Genomic DNA, 15,908 nt, shown 5'->3' with positions numbered 1-15,908 from the left:
CGAATCTGGCTAAAAAGCCCAGGAGAGTTTCTCAGGCATGGAAAGCAAGGCACTGAGGCAAAAAAAAAAAAAAACTAAATGAAAGATCTCTGTGAGTGAGATCCCAGCAGAAAGAACGGGCCATCAAAGAAGGAGGGACCCTTCTGTGAAGGGAGGAGAAAACTTCCACTTATACTACGGACTTGTCTAAATAAGATTGGAGTTGGCGAACTCAAGAGGCTTCCATAGCCTTGGCAGCTCATGACAAGAGCCTCAGGTGATTACTGATGCCATGAGCAAGAGTGTCAATTGTTAAATCAATAACAGGAGTCACTGTGCACTTACTCCCCATACAGGATCTCTGTGCTTAATGTGTTGTACTATATGAATTAACGGTATAACTAGTACTCAAACAGTACTTTATACTTTGTGTTTCTGTGTGGGTGCAAACTGTTGAACTCTCCCTAATTCTATGAAACCAGCATCACCTTAATTCCTAAACCGGAAAAAGATGCAACAGAGAAAGAGAATTACAGACCAATATCCCTGATGAACATAGATGCAAAATCCTCAATAAAATCCTGGCCAATAGAATTCAACAACACATCAGAAAGATCATCCACCCAGACAAAGTGGGATTTATCCCTGGAATGCAGGGATGGTTCAACATTTGCAAATCAATCAATGTGATATACCACATAAACTAACTACAGAAGAAAAACCATATGATTATCTCAATAGATGCAGAGAAAGCATTTGATAAAATACAACACACTTTAATGATGAAAACTCTAAGAAAATTGAAAATAGAAGGAACATTACTTAACCCAATCAAGGAAATTTATGACAAACCCACAGCCAGTGCAAGCATTCCCCCTGAGATCTGGTACCAGACAAGAATGCCCACTCTCACCATTGCTATTCAATGTAATCCTAGAAGTTTTAGCCAGAGTCATTAGGCAAGAAAAAGAAATCAAAGGGATACAAATTGGGAAGGAGGAAGTCAAACTACCTTTATTTGCAGATGACATGTTTCTATAAATAGGGGATCCAAAAGACTCCACTAAGAGACTATTGGAACTCATGAAAGAGTTTGGTAAAGTCATAAGATATAAAGTCAATACACAAAAATCAGCAGCCTCTATATACACAGACAATGCCATAGCTGAGAAAGAACTTATAAGATCAATCCCATTTACAATAGCTACAAAAAAATGAAATACGTTGGAATAAATTTAACCAAGGATGTCAAGATCTCTACAATGAAAATTATAAAATATTAAAGAAATAAATAGAAGATCTTTAACGTCCTTGGTTAAGTTTATTCCAAGGTATTTGATTGTTTTTGTGGCTATTGTGAATGGGATTGATCTTAGAAGTTCTTCCTCAGCCATGGCATTGCCTGTGTATACAAAGGCTGTTGATTTTTGTGCATTGATTTTATATCCTGCTACTTTGCCAAAATCTTCCATGAGTTCCAATAGTCTCTTTTTTTTTTGCTACTTTTTTTTATCTTTTATTTAATGAATATAAATTTCCAAAGTACGACTCATGGGTTACAATGGCTTTCCCCCCCATACCGTCCCTCCCACCCACCACCCTCCCCTTTCCCACTCCCTCTCCCCTTCCATTCACATCAAGATTCATTTTTGATTATCTTAATATACAGAAGATCAGCTTAGTATACCTTAAGTAAGGATTTCAACAGTTTGTTCCCACACAGAAACATAAAGTGAAAAATAATAGATGATTTTTTTTTAAATGATGATGAAATCAGATCAGACCTATTGTCATGTTTAATCCCAGTGAGTGTCAGGTTGGGAATTGATAATTTCTTTTTTTTTTTTTTTACAGAAGATCAGTTTAGTGTACATTAAGTAAAGATTTCAATCGTTTGCACCCCCATAGAAACACAAAGTGAAATATACTGTTTGAGTACTCAATATAGCATTAAGCCTCAGTGTACAGCACATTAAGGACAGAGATCCTACATGAGGAGTAAGTGCACAGTGACTCCTGTTGTTGACTTTACAAATTGACACTCCTGTTTATGGCATCAGTAATCTCCCTATGCACCAGTCATGAGTTTCCAAGGCTATGGAAGCCCCTTGAGTTCTCCGACTCTTATCTTGTTTAGACAAGGTCATAGTCAAAGTGGAGGTTCTCTCCTCCCTTCAGAGAAAGGCACCTCCCTCTTTGAAGACCTGTTCTTTCCACTGGGATCTCACTCACAGAGATCTTTTTGCCAGAGTGTTGGCTTTCCATGCCTGAAATACTCTCATGGGCTTTTCAGCCAGATCCAAGTGCCTTTAGGGCTGATTCTGAGGCCAGAGTGCTATTTAGGACATCCGCCATTCTATGAGTCTGCTGAGTATCTCACTTCCCATGTTGGATCACTCTCCCCTTTATTTATTCTATTGGTTAGTGTTAGCAGATACTAGACTTGTTTATGTGCTCCCTTTGACTCTTAGTCCTTTCATTATGATCAATTGTGAACTGAAATTGATCACTTGGAATAGTGAGATGGCATTGGCACATGCCACCTTGATGGGATTGAATTGGAATCCCCTGGTATGTTTCCAACTCTACCAATTGGGGCAAGTCAGCCCGAGCATGCCCCAAATTATACATCTCTTCCCTCTCTTATTCCCACTTTTATGTTTAACAGGGATCACATTTCCGTTAATTTTCAACACTTAAGAATAACTGTGTGATAATTACAGAATTAAACCAGTCATATTAAGTAGAGCAGACAAAAAAAATACTAAGAGGGATAATGTATTAAGTTGTCCATTAGCAGTCAGGGCTATGCTGATCAAGTCACCGTTTCTCATAGTGTCCATTTCACTTCAGGAGGTTTCCTTTTTGGTGTTCAGTCAGTTGTCACCGATCAGGGAGAACATATGGTATTTGTCCCTTTGGGACTGGCTTACTTCACTCAGCATGATGTGTTCCAGATTCCTCCATTTTGTTGCAAATGACTGGATTTCCTTGTTTCTTACTGCAGTATAGTATTCTAAAGAATACATATCCCATAATTTCTTTATCCAGTCTACCGTTGATGGGCATTTAGGTTGGTTCCAGGTCTTGGCTATTGTGAATTGTGCTGCAATAAACATTAGGCTGCAGACCGCTTTTTTGTTTGTCAATTTAAACTCCTTTGAGTAAATTCCAAGGAGTGGGATGGCTGGGTCGAACGGTAGGGTTATCTTCAGGTTTCTGAGGAATCTCCAGACTGACTTCCATAGTGGCTTGACCAGTTTGCATTCCCACCAACAGTGGGTTAGTGTCCCTTTTTCCCCACATCCTCGCCAGCATCTGTTGTTGGTAGATTTCTGTATGTGAGCCATTCTAACCGGGGTGAGGTGAAACCTCATGGTGGTTTTGATTTGCATTTCCCTGATTGCTAGTGACCTTGAACATTTTTTCATGTGCCTGTTGGCCATTTGGATTTCCTCTTTTGAAAAATGTCTATTGAGGTCCTTGGCCCATCTCTTTTTTTTTTTTTTTTTTATCTTTTATTTAATGAATATAAATTTCCAAAGTACGTCTCATGGGTTACAATGGCTTTCCCCCCCATACCGTCCCTCCCACCCACCACCCTCCCCTTTCCCACTCCCTCTCCCCTTCCATTCACATCAAGATTCATTTTTGATTATCTTAGTATACAGAAGATCAGCTTAGTATACCTTAAGTAAGGATTTCAACAGTTTGTTCCCACACAGAAACATAAAGTGAAAAATAATAGATGATTTTTTTTTAAATGATGATGAAATCAGATCAGACCTATTGTCATGTTTAATCCCAGTGAGAGTCAAGTTGGGAATTGATAGTTTCTTTTTCTTTTTTTTTTTTAACAGAAGATCAGTTTAGTGTACATTAAGTAAAGATTTCAATCGTTTGCACCCCCATAGAAACACAAAGTGAAATATACTGTTTGAGTACTCGTTATAGCATTAAGCCTCAGTGTACAGCACATTAAGGACAGAGATCCTACATGAGGAGTAAGTGCACAGTGACTCCTGTTGTTGACTTTACAAATTGACACTCCTGTTTATGGCATCAGTAATCTCCCTATGCACCAGTCATGAGTTTCCAAGGCTATGGAAGCCCCTTGAGTTCTCCGACTCTTATCTTGTTTAGACAAGGTCATAGTCAAAGTGGAGGTTCTCTCCTCCCTTCAGAGAAAGGCACCTCCCTCTTTGAAGACCTGTTCTTTCCACTGGGATCTCACTCACAGAGATCTTTTTGCCAGAGTGTCTTGGCTTTCCATGCCTGAAATACTCTCATGGGCTTTTCAGCCAGATCCGAGTGCCTTTAGGGCTGATTCTGAGGCCAGAGTGCTATTTAGGACTTCCGCCATTCTATGAGTCTGCTGAGTATCTCACTTCCCATGTTGGATCACTCTCCCCTTTATTTATTCTATTGGTTAGTGTTAGCAGATACTAGACTTGTTTATGTGCTCCCTTTGACTCTTAGTCCTTTCATTATGATCAATTGTGAACTGAAATTGATCACTTGGAATAGTGAGATGGCATTGGCACATGCCACCTTGATGGGATTGAATTGGAATCCCCTGGTATGTTTCCAACTCTACCAATTGGGGCAAGTCAGCCCGAGCATGCCCCAAATTATACATCTCTTCCCTCTCTTATTCCCACTCTTATGTTTAACAGGGATCACATTTCAGTTAATTTTCAACACTTAAGAATAACTGTGTGATAATTACAGAATTAAACCAGTCATATTAAGTAGAACAGACAAAAAAAAATACTATGAGGGATAATGTATTAAGTTGTCCATTAGCAGTCAGGCTTGGCCCATCTCTTAAGTGGGTTGTTGGTTTTGTTTTTGTGGAGTTTCTTGATCTCTTTGTAGATTCTGGTTATTAACCCTTTATCTGTTGCAGAGTTTGCAAATATTTTTTCCCATTCTGTTGGTTGTCTCTTCACTCTCCTGACTGTTTCTTTTGCAGTACAGAAACTTCTGAATTTGATGCAATCCCAATAGTTGATTTTGGCTTTGACTGTCTGTGCCTCCCGGGTCTTTTCCAGAAATTCTTTGCCTGTGCCAATATCTTGAAGGGTTTCTCCAATGTTCTCTAATAACTTAATGGTGTCAGGACGTAGATTTAGGTCTTTAATCCACGTTGAGTGGATTTTTGTGTAAGGTGTAAGGTAGGGGTCTTGCTTCATGCTTCTGCACGTGGAAATCCAGTTTTCCCAGCACCATTTATTGAATAGACTGTCCTTGCTCCAGGAATTAGTTTTAGATCCTTGATCAAATATAAGTTGGCTGTAGATGTTTGGATTGATTTCTGGTGTTTCAATTCTGTTCCATTGGTCTATCCATCTGTTTCTGTACCAGTACCATGCTGTTTTGATTACAACTGCCCTGTAGTATGTCCTGAAGTCTGGTATTGTGAGGCCTCCGGCTTTGTTTTTGTTGTACAAGATGCTTTAGCTATTCGAGGTCTCTTGTGCCTCCATATGAATTTCAGCATCATTTTTTCTAGATCTGCGAAGAATGTCTTTGGTATCTTGATTGGGATTGCATTGAATCTGTAAATTGCTTTTGGGAGAATGGACATTTTGATGATACTGATTCTTCCAATCCATGAGCATGGAAGATTTTTCCATTTTTTGGTATCCTCTTCTATTTCTTTCTTTAAGGTTTTGTAATTTTCATCGTAGAGATCTTTAACGTCCTTGGTTAAGTTTATTCCAAGGTATTTGATTGTTTTTGTAGCTATTGTGAATGGGATTGATCTTAGCAGTTCTTTCTCAGTCATGGCATTACTTGTGTATACAAAGGCTGTTGATTTTTGTGCATTGATTTTATATCCTGCCACTTTGCCAAACTCCTCTATGAGTTCCAATAGTCTCTTAGTAGAGTTCTTTGGGTCCCCTAAGTAAAGAATCATATCATCTGCAAAGAGGGATAGTTTGAGTTCTTCCTTCCTAATTTGTATCCCTTTAATTTCTTTTTCTTGTCTGATGGCTCTGGCTAGAACTTCCAGAACTATACTAAATAGCAGTGGTGAGAGTGGGCATCCCTGTCTGGTACCAGATCTCAGTGGAAATGCTTCCAACTTTTCCCCATTCAATAGGATGTTGGCTGTGGGTTTTTCATAAATTGCTTTGATTGTATTGAGGAATGTTCCTTCCAAACCCAGTTTGCTTAGAGTTTTCCTCATGAAAGGGTGTTGAATTTTATCAAATGCTTTCTCTGCATCTATTGAGATAATCATATGGTTTTCTTCTGCAGTCTGTTAATGTGGTGTATCACGTTGATTGTTTTGCGCACATTAAACCATCCCTGCATACCAGGGATAAATCCCACTTGGTCTGGATGGATGATCTTTCTGATGTGTTGTTGCATTCTATTGGCGAGAATTTTATTGAGGATTTTTGCATCTATGTTCATCAGGGATATTGGTCTGTAATTCTCTTTCTCTGTTGCATCTTTTTCAGGTTTAGGAATGAAGATGATGCTGGCTTCATAGAAAGAATTTGGGAGGATTCCCTCTTTTTGATTGTTCTGAATAGTTTGAGAAGAATTGGAGTTAGTTCTTCTTTAAATGTCTGGTAGAATTCAGCAGTGAATCCGTCTGGTCCTGGGCTTTTCTTTGTTGGGAGGGCCTTTATTACTGTTTCAATTTCTGTCTCAGTTATGGGTCTGTTTAGGTTTTCGATGTCTTCCTGGTTCAATTTAGGTAGGTTGCATGTGTCCAGGAATCTATCCATTTCTGATAGGTTTCCCTGTTTGCTGGCATACAGGTCTTTGTAGTAATTTTTGATGATTCTTTTTATTTCTGTGGTGTCTGTTGCTATGTTTACTTTTTCATCTCTGATTTTATTGATTTGGGTCTTTTCTCTTCTTTTTTTAGTTAGTTGGGCCAAGGGGGTGTCAATTTTGTTTATTTTTTCAAAAAACCAGCTCCTCGTTTGGCTGATTTTTTGTAATTTTTTTTTGGATTCAATCCTGTTGATTTCTTCTCTGATTTTAATTATTTCTCTTCTCCTACTAGATTTGGGTCTGGTTTGCTGCAGATTTTCTAGATCCTTGAGATGCAGTGAAAGCTCATCTATTTGGTGCCTTTCCAATTTCTTGATGTAGACACCTATTGATATAAACTTTCCTCTTAACACTGCTTTTGCTGCATCCCATAAGTTTTGGTATGTTGTGCTGTTATCCTCACTTACTTCCAGAAAGTTTTTGATTTCTCTTTTGATTTCTTCTATGACCCATTGTTCATTCAGGAGCATGTTGTTCAATCTCCATGCATTTGCATATGCTCTAGGGATTCCTGTGTTGCTAATTTCCAACTTCATTCCTTTATGGTCTGAGAAGCTGCATGGTATGATTCTAATTCTTTTGAATTTGCTGAGACTTGCTTTATGGCCTAGTATGTGGTCAATCCTAGAGAAGGTTCCATGTACTGCTGAAAAGAATGTAAAATCTTTAGCTGTAGGATTGAAAGTTCTATAGATAGCTGTTAGATCCATTTGCGCTATAGTGTCATTTAAATCTACTGTATCCTTGTTGATCCTCTGTCCTGCTGATCTGTCTATTTCTGAGAGTGGAGTATTGAAGTCCCCCAGTACTATTGTATTGGGGTCTAAGTCTCCCTTTAAGTCCCGTAACAAATCTTTTAGATAAACTGGTGCCCTGTAGTTAGGTGCATATACATTGATAATTGTTATATCTTCCTGTTGAATTGATTCCTTAATCATTATATAGTGCCCCACTTTGTCTCTCTTAACAGTTTTTGTGTTAAAGTTTATGTTGTCCGATATTAAGATGGCTACGCCTGCTCTTTTTTCATTTCTGTTGGCATGGTATATCTTTTTCCAGCCTTTCACTTTCAGTCTGTATGCATCTTTATTGGAAAGATGTATTTCTTGTAAGCAGCAAATAGATGGGTTTTGTGCCTTAAGCCAATCAGCCAATCGGTGTCTTTTAACTGGACAGTTCAGGCCACTAACGTTCAATGTGACTACTGATAAGTAGTAGCTTTGTGCTGCCATTTGCCAAAGATATTTTCTGATATATGTTTTGAACTTCCTGTGATCTTTTGGTGTGAGATTTCCTTCATTTACCTTCTTTCATATTGATGACCATGTTTCTGTGTTTCTGTGTGTAATACATCTTTAAGCATCTTTTGCAGGGCTGGACGAGTGGCGACAAATTCTTTCCATTTCTGTTTGTTGTGAAAGGTCTTTATTTCACCTTCATTCACAAATGAGAGCTTAGCAGGATATAATATTCTGGGCTGGCAATTTTTCTCTCTTAGTACCTGGACTATATCTCGCCATTCCCTCCTAGCCTGTAGCGTTTCTGATGAGAAGTCAGCTGTGAGTCTGATTGGAGATCCTCTGAGAGTAATCTGACGTTTCTCTCTTGCATATTTTAGGATCTTTTCTTTATGTTTCACTGTGGTGAGTTTAATTACAATGTATCGTGGTGAGGATCTCTTTTGGTCATGTTTATTAGGGGCTCTATGAGCTTCCTGTACTAGGATGTCTCTGTCCTTCTCCAAACCTGGGAAATTTTCTGCTAATATCTCACTAAAAAGGCCTTCTAATCCTTTCTCCCTCTCCATGCCTTCAGGAACTCCTAGAACCCAAATGTTGGGTTTTTTAATAGTATCCTGAAGATTCCCGACAATATTTTTTTTTTTAAAAATTCTTTCTTTCTTTATTGGAGATTCAGAGAGACAAAGAGATTTCATCCCATTTCACTCCCCACATACCCCCAGCAGCTTCTTGCATCAAGAACCAGCAATTCAATCCAGGTCTCCCACTTGGGTGGCAAGAACTCGGTCACTACTGCCTCCCAGTGTCTGCATTGGCAGGAAGTTGGAGTCAGTACCCAGAGCAAGGAATCAAAACTAGACATTCCAGTATGGAATGCAGATGTCTTAATTACTAGGTCAAGCACCTACTTGATCATTTAAAGGGTAAATTTGAATCAAACTATGCCCAAACAGGCAAAAGTTCTTTTTTTTAACTTTTATTTAATGAATATAAATTTCCAAAGTACGATTTATGGATTACAATGGCTTCCCCCCCATACCGTCCCTCCCACCCACAACCCTCCCCTTTCCCACTCCCTCTCCCCTTCCAATCACATCAAGATTCATTTTCGATTATCTTAATATACAGAAGATCAGCTTAGTATACATTAAGTAAGGATTTCAGCAGTTTGCTCCCACACAGAAACATAAAGTGAAAAATAATAGATGATTTGATTTCTAATTTCCTCTTCTTTTCTTTGGTTTGATTGTATATTTTCCTGTGCTTTGTCTTCTAAGTCTGATATTCTCTCTTCTGCTTCATCCATTCTGTTTTTAAGGCTCTCTAATGTGTTTGTCATTTGATCTATTGAATTCTTCATTATGATTTCTCGTCACTATCACAGTTTCATTTTCTACAAGTTGTTTCATTTCATTTTGATTCCTCCTTGTATACACAGGCAATGCCACAGCTCAGTAGACGCCAAGAAAGCATTTGATAAAATACAACACCCTTTCATGAGGAAAACTCTAAGCAAACTGGGTTTGGAAGGAACATTCCTCAATACAATCAAAGCAATTTATGAAAAACCCACGGCCAACATCCTATTGAATGGGGAAAAGTTGGAAGCATTTTCACTGAGATCTGGTACCAGACAGGGATGCCCACTCTCACCACTGCTATTTAATATAGTTCTGGAAGTTCTAGCCAGAGCCATCAGACAAGAAAAAGAAATTAAAGGGATACAAATTAGGAAGGAAGAACTCAAACTATCCCTCTTTGCAGATGATATGATTCTTTACTTAGGGGACCCAAAGAACTCTACTAAGAGACTATTGGAACTCATGGAAGATTTTGGCAAAGTAGCAGGATATAAAATCAATGCACAAAAATCAACAGCCTTTGTATACACAGGCAATGCCATGGCTGAGGAAGAACTTCTAAGATCAATCCCATTCACAATAGCCACAAAAACAATCAAATACCTTGGAATAAACTTAACCAAGGATGTTAAAGATCTCTACGATGAAAATTACAAAACCTTAAAGAAAGAAATAGAAGAGGATACCGAAAAATGGAAAAATCTTCCATGCTCACGGATTGGAAGAATCAGTATCATCAAAATGTCCATTCTCCCAAAAGCAATTTACAGATTCAATGCAATACCAATCAAGATACCGAAGACATTCTTCTCAGATCTGGAAACAATGGTGCTGAAATTCATATGGAGACACAGGAGACCTCAAATAGCTAAAGCAATCTTGTACAACAAAAACAAAGCCGGAGGCCTCACCATACCAGATTTCAGGACATACTACAGGGCAGTGGTAATCAAAACAGCATGGTACTGGTACAGAAACAGATGGATAGGCCAATGGAATAGAATAGAAACACCAGAAATCAATCCAAACATCTACAGCCAACTTAGATTTGATCAAGGATCCAAAACCAATCCCTGGAGTAAGCACAGTCTATGCAATAAATGGTGCTGGGAAAATTGGATTTCCACGTGCAGAAGCATGAAGCAAGACCCCTACCTTTCACCTTACACAAAAATTCACTCAACATGGATTAAAGACTTAAATCTACGACCTGACACCATCAAATTATTAGAGAGCATTGGAAAAACCCTGCAAGATATAGTACCGGCAGTGACTTCTTGGAAAACACCCCAGAAGCACAGTCAGTCAAAGCCAAAATTAACATTTGCAATTGCATCAAATTGAGAAGTTTCTGTACTGCAAAAGAAACAGTCAGGAAAGTGAAGAGGCAACCAACAGAATGGGAAAATATATTTGCAAACTCTGCAACTGATAAAGGGTTGATCACCAGAATCTACAAAGAAATCAAGAAACTCCACAACATCAAAACAAACAACCCACTTAAGAGATGGGCCAAGGACCTCAATAGACATTTTTCAAAAGAGGAAATCCAAATGGCCAACAGACACATGAAAAAATGTTCAAGATCACTAGCAATCAGGGAAATGCAAATCAAAACCACAATGAGGTTTCACCTCACCCCAGTTAGAATGGCTCACATTCAGAAATCTACCAACAACAGATGCTGGCGAGGATGTGGGGAAAAAGGGACACTAACCCACTGTTGGTGGGAATGCAAATTGGTTAAGCCACTATGGAAGTCAGTCTGGAGATTCCTCAGAAACCTGAATAGAACCCTACCATTCAACCCAGCCATCCCACTCCTTGGAATTTACCCAAAGGAAATTAATTTGGCAAACAAACAAGCTGTCTGCACCTTACTGTTTATTGCAGCTCAATTCATAATAGCTAAGACCTGGAACCAACCCAAATGCCCATCAACAGTAGACTGGAGAAAGAAATTATGGGACATGTACTCTATAGAATACTATACAGCAGTCAAAAACAATGAAACCCAGTCATTTGCAACAAGATGGAGGAGTCTGGAAAACATCAGGCTGAGTGAAATAAGCCAGTCCCAAAGGGACAAATATCATATGTTCTCCCTGATCAGCGACAACTAACTGAGCACCAAATGGGAAACATTTTGAAGTGAAATGGACACTATGAGAAACAGTGACTTCATCAGCTCTTGTCCTGACTGTTGATGTACAATGTAATACTTTATCCATTTTAGTATTTTTGTTTTGCTTTGTTCTAGTACTGTTGGTTGAACTCTGTAATTAATACACAATTATTCTTAGGTGTTTAAATTTTAACTGAAAAGTGATCCCTGTTAGGAATTTCGGAAACATTATGCTGAGTGAAATAAGCCACTCCCAAAGGGACAAACACCACTTGTTCTCCTTGATAGGTGACAACTAACTGAGCACCAAAAGGGAAACCTGTTAAAGTGAAATGAACACTATGAGAAATGGTGACTTGGTCAGCCCTCACCCTGACTGTTGATGAGCAACTTAATGTCATCCCTCTTAGTATTTTTTTTTGTTTGTTCTACTTAATACTTTTGGTTGAATACTGTAATCAATACACAATTCTTCTTATGTGCTGAAACTTAACTGAAAAGTGATCACTGTTAAATATAAGAGTGGGAATAAGAGAGGGAAGAGATGTGCAATTCGGGACATGCTCAAGCTGACTTACCTCAAATGGTAAAGTTAGAAACATACCAGGGGATTCCAATTCAATCCCATCAAGGTGGCATGTACCAATGCCATCTCACTAGTCCCACTGATCAATTTCTGTTTACAATTAATCATAATATTAGGAGTAAGAATAAAAGGGATCACATAAACAAGAATAGTGTCTGCAAATACTAGCTGATAGAATCAAAAAGGGAGAGAATGATCCAACATGGGAAGTGAGATACACAGCAGACCCATAGAATGGCAGATGTCCTAAGCAGCACTCTGGCCTCAGAATCAGCCCTTAAGGCATGCGGATCCAGCTGGAAAGCCCATGAGAGTATTTCAGGCATGGAAAGCCAAGACACTCTGGGGAAAAAAAAAAACTAAATGAAAGATCTCCGCAAGTGAGATCCCAGTGGAAAGAACGGGTCATCAAAGAAGGAGGTACCTTTCTCTGAAGGGAGGAGAGAGCTTTCACGTTGACCATGGCCTTGTCTAAATATGATCAGAGTCAGTGAACTCATGGGGTTTCCACAGCCTTGGCAGCTCATGACAAGAGCCTAGGGTGATTACTGATGCCATAAACGAGAGTGTCAATTTGTTAAGTCAACAACAGGAGTCACTGTGCACTTACACCTCATGTAGGATCTTTGTCCTAAGTGTGCTGTACATTGTGATTTAATGCTGTAACTAGTACTCACACAGGATTTTTCACTTTATGTTTCTGTGTGGGAGCAAACTGTTTAAATCTTAATGTATGCTAAACTGGTCTTCTGTATATAAAGAGAATTGAAAATTAAAAAAGAAAAAGAAAAAAAAAGAAACATGCCAGGGGATTCCAATACAATCCCATCAAGGTGGCACATACCAATGCCATCTCACTAGTCCAAGTGATCAACTTCAATTCACAATTGATCACACTGATAGGTCTAAGAGTCAAAGGGGGCTGGCGCCATGGCTCAATAGGCTAATCCTCCGCCTTGTGGCACTGGCACACCAGGTTCTAGTCCTGGTCAGGGTGCTGGATTCTTTCCCGGTTGCCCCTCTTCCAGGCCAGCTCTCTGCTGTGGCCAGGGAGTGCAGTGGAGGATGGCCCAAGTGCTTGGGCCCTGCACCCCATGGGAGACCAGGAGAAGCACCTGGCTCCTGCCTTTGGATCAGCGCGGTGTGCCGGCTGCATGGCGCCAGCCGTGGCGGCAATTAGAGGGTGAACCAACAGCAAAAGGAACACCTTTCTCTCTGTCTCTCTCTCTCACTATCCACTCTGCCTGTCAAAAAATGAAAAAAAAATTTTTTTAATTTAAAAAAAGAGTCAAAGGGATCACACAAACAAGAATAGTATCTGCTAATACTAACTGATAGAATCAAAAAGGGAGAGAATAATCCATCAAGGGAAGCGGGATACACAGCAGACTTGTAGAATGGCAGATGTCCTAAATAGCACTCTGGCCTCAGAATCAGCACTTAAGGCATTTGGATATGGCTGAAGAGCCCATGAGAGTATTTTAGGCATGGCAAGCCAAGACACTCTGAAAAAAAAAAAAAAAAGAAGACCTAAATGAAAGATCTGCGAGTGAGATCCCAGTGGAAAGAACAGGGCCATCAAAGAAGGAAGTACCATTCTTGGAAGGGAGGAGAGAGAACTTCTACTTTGACTATGACCCTGTTGGAATGAGATCAAAGTCAGCGAACCCTAAAGGCTTCCATAGCCTTGGCAACTCATCACTAGAGCCTAGGGAGATTACTGACGCCATAAACAAGAGTTTCACATTGTTAAGTCAACAACAGGAGTCTCTGTGTACTTACATCTCAGGTGGGATCTGTCCTTAATGTGTTGTCCAATGTGAATTAATCCTATAACTAGTACTGAAACATTATTTTACACTTTGTGTTTCTGTGTGGGAGCAAACTGATGCAATCTTTACTTAATATATACTAAATTGATCTGTATATAAAGAGAATTGAAAATGAATCTTGATGTGAATGGAATGGGAGAGGTAGCGGGAGGTGGAAGGGGCACAAGTGGGAGGGAAATTATGGGGGGGGACCATTGTAATCCATAAACTGTACTTTGGAAATTTATATTTCCTAAATAAAAAAAGAAGGTTTTTGAGAGCAGCAGAAAAGGAAAGAGAGGGAGAATCAGGAAAAAGGGGAACAGAGGGCAGGACCAGCTGCAAGTTCTGCCTCCTAACTTTGAACTGGCCCAGCCCTGATTATTGCAGGCATTCAGGGAGGGAATCAACACATGGAAGACCTGTCTGTGTGTGTGTGTGTGTGTGTGTGTGTGTTCCACTGCCCCACTATCACTCTGCATTTCAAATAAATAAATCCTTAAAAGAAACTTTCAGTCTGCAGTAAGGGTATGCCAACTTCATTGGTAGGATTTCCTATCTCAACTGAAAGAGCACCAATAAAAAACTAACACTTGAGTTTGCTGTTTCTGTGGTTTTTGGGAAGGAAGGGCTAATGAGGAAGGCTAAGCATATTCACAGGTAGTGGTGGAGCCGCACAAAAGAAGGCTCAAAGAAATGCTACAGGAGTGTGTTGGAGAGAAACCATGTATTGTACACCAGTGGCAGCACACTCCTTAGGGAATAACTCTCTTTGGAGCTTTCACGGTGGGAGAATTCCACTCCGGGTAATGGTCAGGAGCAGTGGGGAAGAGCGGGAACTCACTGCTCTGCACATTAACTTGGGGAGAACCAGAGATTCTGGGGGCAGCTCTACAGAGGCACAGTGAAGCCCTGGGAAGGGAAAAAAATGTAAAAGAAGGGAGGCAGGAGAGGGGCCTGGAAATCTGGAGAAAAGCCTGGGTAGGGGAGAAAGGATCCAGGTTTAGTTCTCTGGGTCAGGAGCAGGCCAGGAACTGAGATCCAAGACTCCACATTAGGGCCTCTGCTATGATTGCTGCAAGGCCACCTTTGGCGGCCCCGTGCGCCCCATTTTGAGACAATTCTGTTGCATAAAATTGCTCTGAATGGGGACAGCTTTTGAAAATAAAGCAAAGGAGCTCCATGCACTTCCTAGAGCTGCCAGAATCAAGTGCCACAAACACATAGCCTATTCATGCAAGCCCATGTCGCCTGGTTCTGGAGGTCAGAGTCTGAGGTCAAGGTGTCAGCGGTGGGCCCTCAAGGACCGTGGGGCACAGTTTGCGCCATCACTCTCCCTGGCTGCTGCTTCATGACAATGTTGGACACTCCTTTACTTGAAGACCCACAGCCATGCCTCTGCCACCTCCTCATGTGCCTCTCTGTCTCTGTGTCCATCTTTCCCCTTTTCATGAGGTTGTCAGTGCTATTAAATCAGAATCCACCCTACGAACTTCATTTTAACTTCATCACTTTTGTAATGGCCCCATCTCCTAGTGAGGCCACACTTTGAGGTTGCATTTCCTGTTACATTGTGTCTCTGCAGAACCTTGAGTGATATACTTGTGTTACCTGCAGCCAAGGTGTTCCAGTAGAGGCAGTGCACACTTTGATACCAAACACCTCAACCTAGACTCTCCCCTGATGGACGTAGCAGCCCACACATTCACTCATACTCATTCCACAACCCTGACAGCAAAGAATTTCCAGGGCTCTCTTTTTCCCAATTTCTGCAGGAAGACATTCCTGATTTAGATGGGTTCCCTCACTCCCCATCCCCACTGCACACCCTCAGGGTAATGCATTATGTGTCCCTGCCTGCATCATGTGATTTGTTCATGTTCCTCAGCACTTGGATTGATAATGTGACCTGTTTGGCCAATGGGAGCAACCATGCATGTTCTGCAGGTGATTCAGGTAAACTTTCATGGTCAGATCCAGCTTTTTAAACTCCTGAGCTCTTTGCCA

This window comes from Oryctolagus cuniculus, chromosome 1 (assembly GCF_964237555.1).
Source record: "Oryctolagus cuniculus chromosome 1, mOryCun1.1, whole genome shotgun sequence".
NCBI lineage: Eukaryota > Metazoa > Chordata > Mammalia > Lagomorpha > Leporidae > Oryctolagus > Oryctolagus cuniculus.
This window is presented reverse-complemented; position numbering follows the sequence as displayed.